Source organism: Eubalaena glacialis, chromosome 3, assembly GCF_028564815.1.
Source record: "Eubalaena glacialis isolate mEubGla1 chromosome 3, mEubGla1.1.hap2.+ XY, whole genome shotgun sequence".
NCBI lineage: Eukaryota > Metazoa > Chordata > Mammalia > Artiodactyla > Balaenidae > Eubalaena > Eubalaena glacialis.
The window spans coordinates 58,103,609-58,111,579 of NC_083718.1; positions in this window are offsets into that span (position 1 = coordinate 58,103,609).

Sequence of the window (7,971 nt, forward strand, 5' to 3'; positions counted from 1 at the left end):
GCCAAAGGAGGCCTCTCTGGCTCCTGGATTCTAATATCTCCTTGACAATAAGGTTCAGGCAACATGGAGTCTAGTAATATCAAAGAATAATAGTATATGTCATTTTTTGAGCAGTTACCAAGGGCTGAATACTATGCTAATGGCTTTACATAAACTAAGTCATTTAATCCTTTTAAAAAATCAACTAGGTAAAAATGAAACCCATTTCACAGATGAGAAAAGTGAGGTTTGGAGATATTGCTAGTCTAATTGGGATTTGAACACAGTTCTGTCTGAAATCAAACCTCAAATCTTAGCCATTCTACTTGGAACACTGTAAGTGTTCACTCTGTAGACATGATCTCTATTCCAAGCAGCTGAGCAAGGTGAGACCCTGAGGCGTACAAGAATGCGAGAGGAAACCGTCATAGACCCTCTTGGCTCCCCCTCCCCTGCCCCCTACACCCAGACTGTGGCAAGTCTTGCAGGATTAATGGAATAAATGCCTTCCTTGGACCCAGAGGACAGGTAAGACATACCCTCCAACCTCATTCTGTTAGACATCATAAAGAGAGAAAGAAGAATGTCCATTCCTGCCTGCCTCACAGGCTTGTATGAGACATAATCAATTGATCAATCATATACTACTGACCCCCTACCAGATACTCAGCAGCAAGCCAGACCCTGAGCCACGTAGAAGAAGCATGAGGCTAGGTCTGAGCCCAGCAGGGCCCTAGTTGGTATACAAGACTTACACACCAGAAACAGCAAAAGAAAGAAACAGGACAGTAAATTACCAGGAGCCAAATTCTGAGAAGTGGGTGCTCAGAGCTATAGGAATTAGTTCACCAGGTTTTGTGGAATAGGTGGGACTCACAGGAGGTCCTGATGGGTGGATGGGTTATGATATGAAGGTTGGAGCAATTGTGGGGAGAGTCTACAGGAAGAGGGAAACAAGACATATGTAAGGGTGCTTTGGAAACCAAAAGAGTCACGCAGTAAGTGCAAGGTGTTATTAAATGTCATATAATATCGTGGTCACTCTTACCCAAATCTGGATCCTGAATCCATCGTCCCTCCTTGCTCACCTGTGGTTTCTGGTCCTAACCCCCCTGCTTCAATCCCAGTCTCTTGCTCCTAAAACATGGAGAGGCAAGGTCTTGGGAAACCAAGTTCTTCAGGATATTTACCTCTAGGGTTGGGTGGTATCAGGGCTGGGGATAGAAACAGGAACCTCTCCCTCTGGGCTTGTCAAAAGAGTAGCTTTGTTGGGTCCTAAATTTACAAACAGTGAAAGCATCCCCTCAAGACCAGAGAGTTGCTGTCGAGGAAAAATAAAAAGCCTCAGCAGCATGTGGAATGTGAGGGTGGGAAGTAGGCTGGCAGGGAAGACAGATAGGCTGGAGAATGAGAGGGTGGCAAAGAGGCACAGGAGAGGAAAGGAGCCTGGAGGGACCAGGAGAAGGATGGGGAGGGGGAGGAAGGACGGAGAAAGAACAGGTAGGTGTGTGTGTGGAGGGGGAGGAAATGGAGAGGGAGAAAGATAAAGTCAGAAGAAACAAGCGTTCAGCAGGGGGAAGGGAGGGAAGATGTGTGCCGTGTGTGTGTGTGTGTGTGTGTGTGTGTGTGTGTGTGTGTGCGCGCGTGTGTGTGGCAGCTACCTTAATCTCTTTAAATTTGTCCTCATTGATTAGGGATTTGCAACAAAATCCCTTGCTCTGGGAAGACATTTGCTTCACTCCTGCTTTGCTGTCAAACCGAGGGAGGCCTCTCTCTGGGTGGGGCTGGCTGTGCAGAGCAAAGCAGGATGAGGAGAGGGTCTTGGTACCCTTCTCCTCTCTCGATGCCCAGCCCAAATCCACCTTGTCAGGGAAGCCTTCCACGATGTCCCTGAAAGAAAGCGCTCCTCCAATGCCCCCCCACCCCCACCCCACCCCCACTCGGAGCTCCTGTTTCATTATCTCATTTTCTCTATATCTTCCAAAATGTAGTAGCTTGTGACAGTGACTATTTTATCAATTCTCATGAGTCCTAGGGTCAGGAATTCAGACAGGGACAGTGGGAATAGCTCAGCTCTGTTCCACATGATGTCAGCTGGGGCTGGGATGTCTGAGGGGCTTGTTCTTTCACGTGCTTAGCACCCCTACAAGGAGGGCTCCACTAGGTCATTCATTGAACATTCCTTCCCACTGTTGACTGCTTCCCTGGTTCTCCTCCATGAAGTCAGGTGGATAGCAGGAGATCAGGAAATGCAGGTTGGAGGAATGAATATGTGGCTAAAGAATGGACTGAAAGAACGCTGACTGTTTGAGGTACCACCCAGACCCAAGGGCTCTGAGTGTTGTGAAAATGCCGACACAGCCTGTGTGTGTCAGGCTCTCCCAGCCCGCCTCGGACTGGGAGTGAGGAGAAGAGGCCCAGTGTCTTTGGGGCGAGCTGTGGGGTAGCCAACGTCAAGGCCACTCCCAGGAGCATGGCTCTCACCCCTTGGGCCCTGCATCATCTGGAGTGTCCTCCCCTATCTCTGAAGCCCCACCTCTGGTTCTGCTTTTTCTAGAAGCTGCCGCTGAGTCACCCCCACTTCCAGGAACTCATTATTAGCTTAGCTCTCCGTCATTTGTCAGAAGCTCCATGAACCCAAGGAGCTGTGTTCTTTGGATTCTTTCTCACTTACTTCTAATTCCCTCCTCGGTGTCTGTGATAATACTGGGCATTTTTTTTTTTTTTTTTTGAGATTCCCATAAATATTGAATGAACAGAAACTTGGCATTTGTGGATGGCCTATGCCTGTTTTTAAAGGGCTTTCGTAACCATCTTCCCTTAATCCTCCTTGGTCTAAGTCTGGGAGCGATACTGGGCATTTTACTGATAGAGAGATTGAGGCACACAGAAAGGTGAAAAGATTTGCTCAAGGTCACACAACCTTAAGGTCAGTGACATTAAGGAGTGGATCCGTGGTGAAATTCTCTTTAGGCTGGCTGAGTGGGTGACCTTCCCACAGGGCCCAGGGCTGCCTCGAGAGCTGTTTCCCATTCATGGTGCTGGCTGGGGCACTGTAGGAGCTAATCAACAGCTAGTGACCAAATGGCAGAGTTATCGATTTGTTTCACTGTGTCCCGGTCTCCCAATCATGTCTTACTCCCCTAGCTGGTCAGGAGGTCTCATTCATCTCTCTTGTGGCTCTTCATCAGAGCTTTCTGCTAGCTCAACCTCCTCATTTTAAAGGTGTGGAAACTGAGTCCAGGGAGGGCACAAGACTGATTCAGAGCCACTCAGGTTGTTAGTATCAGTGTCAGGAGGAGAAGCCAGGTCTCCTGCACATACTCTACATCTGGGTCAGGAGTCACCAATTTTCTAGCATTCTCTCCTAGTAAGATGGGACTCCAGATCCACCTTCAAAATTTACACTCAGAAAAAAACTGGTGAAAGAAAAATTTAGAGTAGTGATGAAGGGGTGAAAAAAAAAGCAAAAAACCCCCCAAAAACAAAAAACCTCTCTCCCAACCTGGCAAGCATCACTTAGATTGAGAATCCCTCACTGCACATTTGCTGGCTTCCTCTGGTCCAGCTCAGATCAGTGGTGCCTGAAAAATGCATTTGCAAGCACCCAGTACAGCACCTCATGCATAGCTGGTGCTTTAGACTTGTTGGTGTTCTTCCCTCTCTTCCTCCAATCTGATCTGTTTCCTGAAATGGGCTCCAGGGATTGGCAGGAGAGTGAAGGAGAAATTCTGTCTCCTGGTATCGATTCTGGAGTAAGGAGAATTCCCTATTTGTGAGCCTCTGCTTTCAAGGAATCAATGGAAATGTGTTTATCAGAAAGTCGGAAGGCAGCTGTGCTCACCAGTGCTGCACCTAAATTTATGGTGGTGAGCACACTGTGGCATATACGGAAGTCCAGATACAATGTCGTATACATGAAACATATATAATGTTATAAACTAATGTTACCTCAAGGAAGGAAGGAAGGAAGGAAGGAAGGAAGGAAGAAAAGTGAAGAGAAGGGAAGGGAAGGGAAGGGAAGGGAAGGGAGGGGAGGGGAGGGGAGGGGAGGGGAGGGAGGGGAGGGGAGGGGAGGGGAGGGGAGGGAAGAGAAGAGAAGAGAAGAGAAGAGAAGAGAAGAGAAGAGAAGAGAAGAGAAGAGAAGAGAAGAGAAGAGAGAAAAGAAAAGAAAAGAAAATTGGCCTGGCCCAGACAGGGTTTGAGTGGTGTAAACCATTGGAGGAGGAGGGAAAGGGAAGAGGTCTGATCAGATCCTGGGTGTCGGTTCCAAAAAAGTTCTAACCACTGAGACCACTTGAGACTGTTATCTTTATTTGATGGAAGGTTTCAGAAGCTGCTCGGCACCTCCCCACACAAATGTCCTGTTCCAGGCCAGGTCTTTGCCGCTGGTAATTCAGCGGCTGTGCCCCCGCTGGGGAGGGGTGGGTCACTCTGGGCCCTCCTGGAAGTCCACTCAGAGCGCACAGCACCAACTGACCCACCCTCAGGGCTGTCTCCCCCCTAAAAGTCTAAGCTCCAGACCCTCTTGTCCCTTCATGTCCTCAGGGACGTGGAGGAGTGAGTGGACTCCTGTGGACTGGCTTAACAGCTCCGTGCCTCAGTTCTCCTCCTGGAAAGCCCGAGGGAAGTCACGCCTCCTTGTTGCATAGTTCTGGCCCTGACTCCATGACAGCTGAGAGCTGGGCCTGGAGGGGCAGAGTCAGGCTGTGGGGAGGTGAGAGCCACCACCTGGGTGGCTGCTGGCCTGACACTTTGCAGGTGAGCGTACAGCAGCCCTGGCTCCAAACCTGAAGGTGTGGGAACACTGACCGAGAGCCGGAGCCCTGGGGCGGGGTGCAGGGGGTGCCTCGGACCCCTGGGGGCTTGTGATGGGACTCAGTGGTTGAGTTGCAGCCATCTGCGTGCTGCTGGGTCACCGAGGGGAGGCAGTTGCTTTGCTGTTGCTTCTGCTTCTCTCCATCCCCTCATTAGCCTGGAACCTGCGAACATCCGTCTGATAAGAATGGTCCAGGATTCTTCTGAGAACCAGCCACCCTAAAGGGCAGGCTCCCCTCCTTCCTCTCAACCCCTCCATCTCTCCCATCTGCGTCTTTTCTTCTTCCTTCCCCACACCTCTTTACCTCCTGTATCTTCCTCTTTCTCACCTCTTTCCTCGAACTTTCTGCCTCTCTGTCTCATTCTTGCACTCGGTATGCACAGCACAGCCTCCTACAACAAACACACAATAAACGCACAACCGCACACCTACATCCTCTCTTACAATTACCTTAGTGCATAACCTCACTCACATCCTTTACATACAACCACATGCACGCACCACGCACACAGCTTCAGGCTCACACAGGCGGCCACGTATACCCTCCCTCACAAATGCCCCTGTGCCCACAGAATCCTCATCTCACCTCTGGCAGCCCCGGTGTAGGGCTGACGAGGTGGACAGCTCTGCTCTCAGGGGCTGTCACTGTATGAGGACCAGTCACTTCTCCTCCAGTGATGCCTCCTCCCCTAGCCTGGGCTAACTGGGACAGGAGGGCATGCAGGCAGCGAGTGAGCCAACTTGAGGCCCATCCGGGGAGATGCCTGAACTGGGCACCTCAGTAAACACAGGACCCCTGAGCAGTAGCTCTGATTTCAGGACTAAATTGTAACCAGGAGCTGGACTCTGGGGCAGCTGAGTTAATGGAGTTGGGAGATTTTTACTGAGAGGTCACTGGTTCAGACCCAGCTCTGGTCAGCAGGAACTCAAAAATAGTTTTATCTGACAGCTAATGGTCTTCCTGCATTAGCGGGAGGGGGGTCACCTGCCTGCCCCACCATGCAGGCAAGGTCATTGCTGGTCTGTCTGTGTGGCACCTCGGGGTTGGTGCAGGACCGGCTTAGAGCTTGGGGAGCTGATGGAGGTTTGGGACGAATTAGAAAAAGATACATACACACACACACACACACTGCAACCCCCCTTCTCCCCTCCTCTTGCAAGAACAGATTTTTAAAAGGTGCCCTGTCTGGGCAGATTACTCATGACTTGGTGCTTTAGTGCCATTCTGCTTCTTTCTCTGGGAGGTCACCCTCTTGCACAGGACACATGGATTGGTGAACAGAACACTGGCTGGATTCCAGCACCTTTGATCCCTGAGGCCGGAGATGTCGGGCAACACAACTTGCAGGCCTATACACGGCAGCCCTGAGCAGGCACCTCCATAACCATCTCCCACCCAGCCCCAATGAGCCTTCTCACTGCTCTTTTTAATGACAGCTCAGAACTAAAGGGCACAGACCTCTCCTAGACCTCTCTGCTCCTTTCCCCTCAAAGGCGAGGACGTCGGTGAGGTGTGATGCCCGAGCTGTCCCTACTCAGGGAATGACCAAAGCAATACACTCACGTAAGGTTACGGCTGGCTCTTTGCTAACACCAGTGGGAGAAACAGCAATAATAACTATCACGACAATAGTTAAATTGCAAATAATCCTTCCCAGTTTCCAAAGTGCTTTTGCACACATGTTCCATCCTCCTTGAAAGGAATCATGATAATGAGGATCTCGCAGCCCTCACTGGCATCTTTCTATTTTGAGGGGCAGCCCAGTGCAGTGGCGAGAGTGAAGAATCAGGACGATCTGGGTTTGAACCCCAGCTCCTTACTATTACTACATAAGTGACAGTTTTATAGCCTCTCTGAGCCTCAGTTTAATTGCAAAATGGGCACAATACTACTTGCTTTATAGGCTTATTGGGAAAATGAAATAAACTTTTTTTTGGTCCTGGGATTGGACATAAGATGAATTAATAAGAAAAATTATGGAGCCCAAATAAGGAATTAACTTTCTGGAAGAAGCAGAGATATAACAGGGTGGGTCTAAAGGAGACTGGACTGTGCTTCTGATTCTCTTCATGGAACATTTGCAGGGCACAGGCTGTCCATCAAACACTGTGACAGGCATGGGCTGCAACCGTGGACAAGCTACCTTCCCTGCCCTGCAGGGTCTCAGAAATGACAATCCCAATGCACCCTAACCCTGGGTCAGTCATCGGCATCAAAACAGAGGCATGGGACCAAAGCAGGAAGAGATCACAGCCACTGGGGGAAGAAGAAACACTCAGTTGGAAATGGTAGAAGAGACTTCTTGAGATAAATCTTAAAAAGAGTGTGACAGATGGAGGCTGGATGAAAGGAAAGAGGTAGCATTCCAAGAAAAGGGAAGAACTTTGACACAAGTACCCAACGTGGAGGAGTGAAATAATCCATATTCGCCAGACCTTGGGATACGTATACCATGTTGCGGCCCTCAAGGCAGTGATGGGGAAACCGTGTGGTCCTCACAAAAGACTGGAGTTCTCCAAATTTCCTTTTCAATATCTGTCATAAATATTGTATTTTACATATTTTAAGGTCTATCCATTTTAGTTTTTTCAATTTTATTGAAACATAGCTAGTCACAATATTCTGATATTATTATTTTTTTAATTCTGTTGTGCCTAAATTTCCCTCCTTGAATTATTTATTTATTTACTTGTTCGTTCATTCATTCATTCATCAGCTTAGGGAAAAAGCCTCTATGGGTTTGACTCTCCACATTTGCTACTCATTCCTTCCCTCACCCCAGTTGTGACCCTTCCCCTCAGAGAACATGTTAAACAAGGCTCTTTTCCAAGAGCTTTCTCTTTTACTTCCAAGGGCCTAGCCCTTGTCTTTGTGAATATGATGCTGGAAGAGGTGTTAGTAATGAGGTGGGAGAGGGGCAGTAGTCAGCTGGGGGAGGGGTGGTTGCTGTATTGTCCCCACAGTTAGTTTCTTATTAGTCTGTGTCACTTAAGCCAGCCCTACTTGCTGCCAAGGTAACTGTAAGCAGTAATGCAAACACAGGCATTGTAGTTACATCCAAATACTTGGTTATGAAGTAGCCAACTCAGTAATGCAGATTATGCTTCTATTAACTACTTTTTAAAGATTACTATCAAAAGGAAATGACAAAATTTTAAAATTCCCTAGGGTT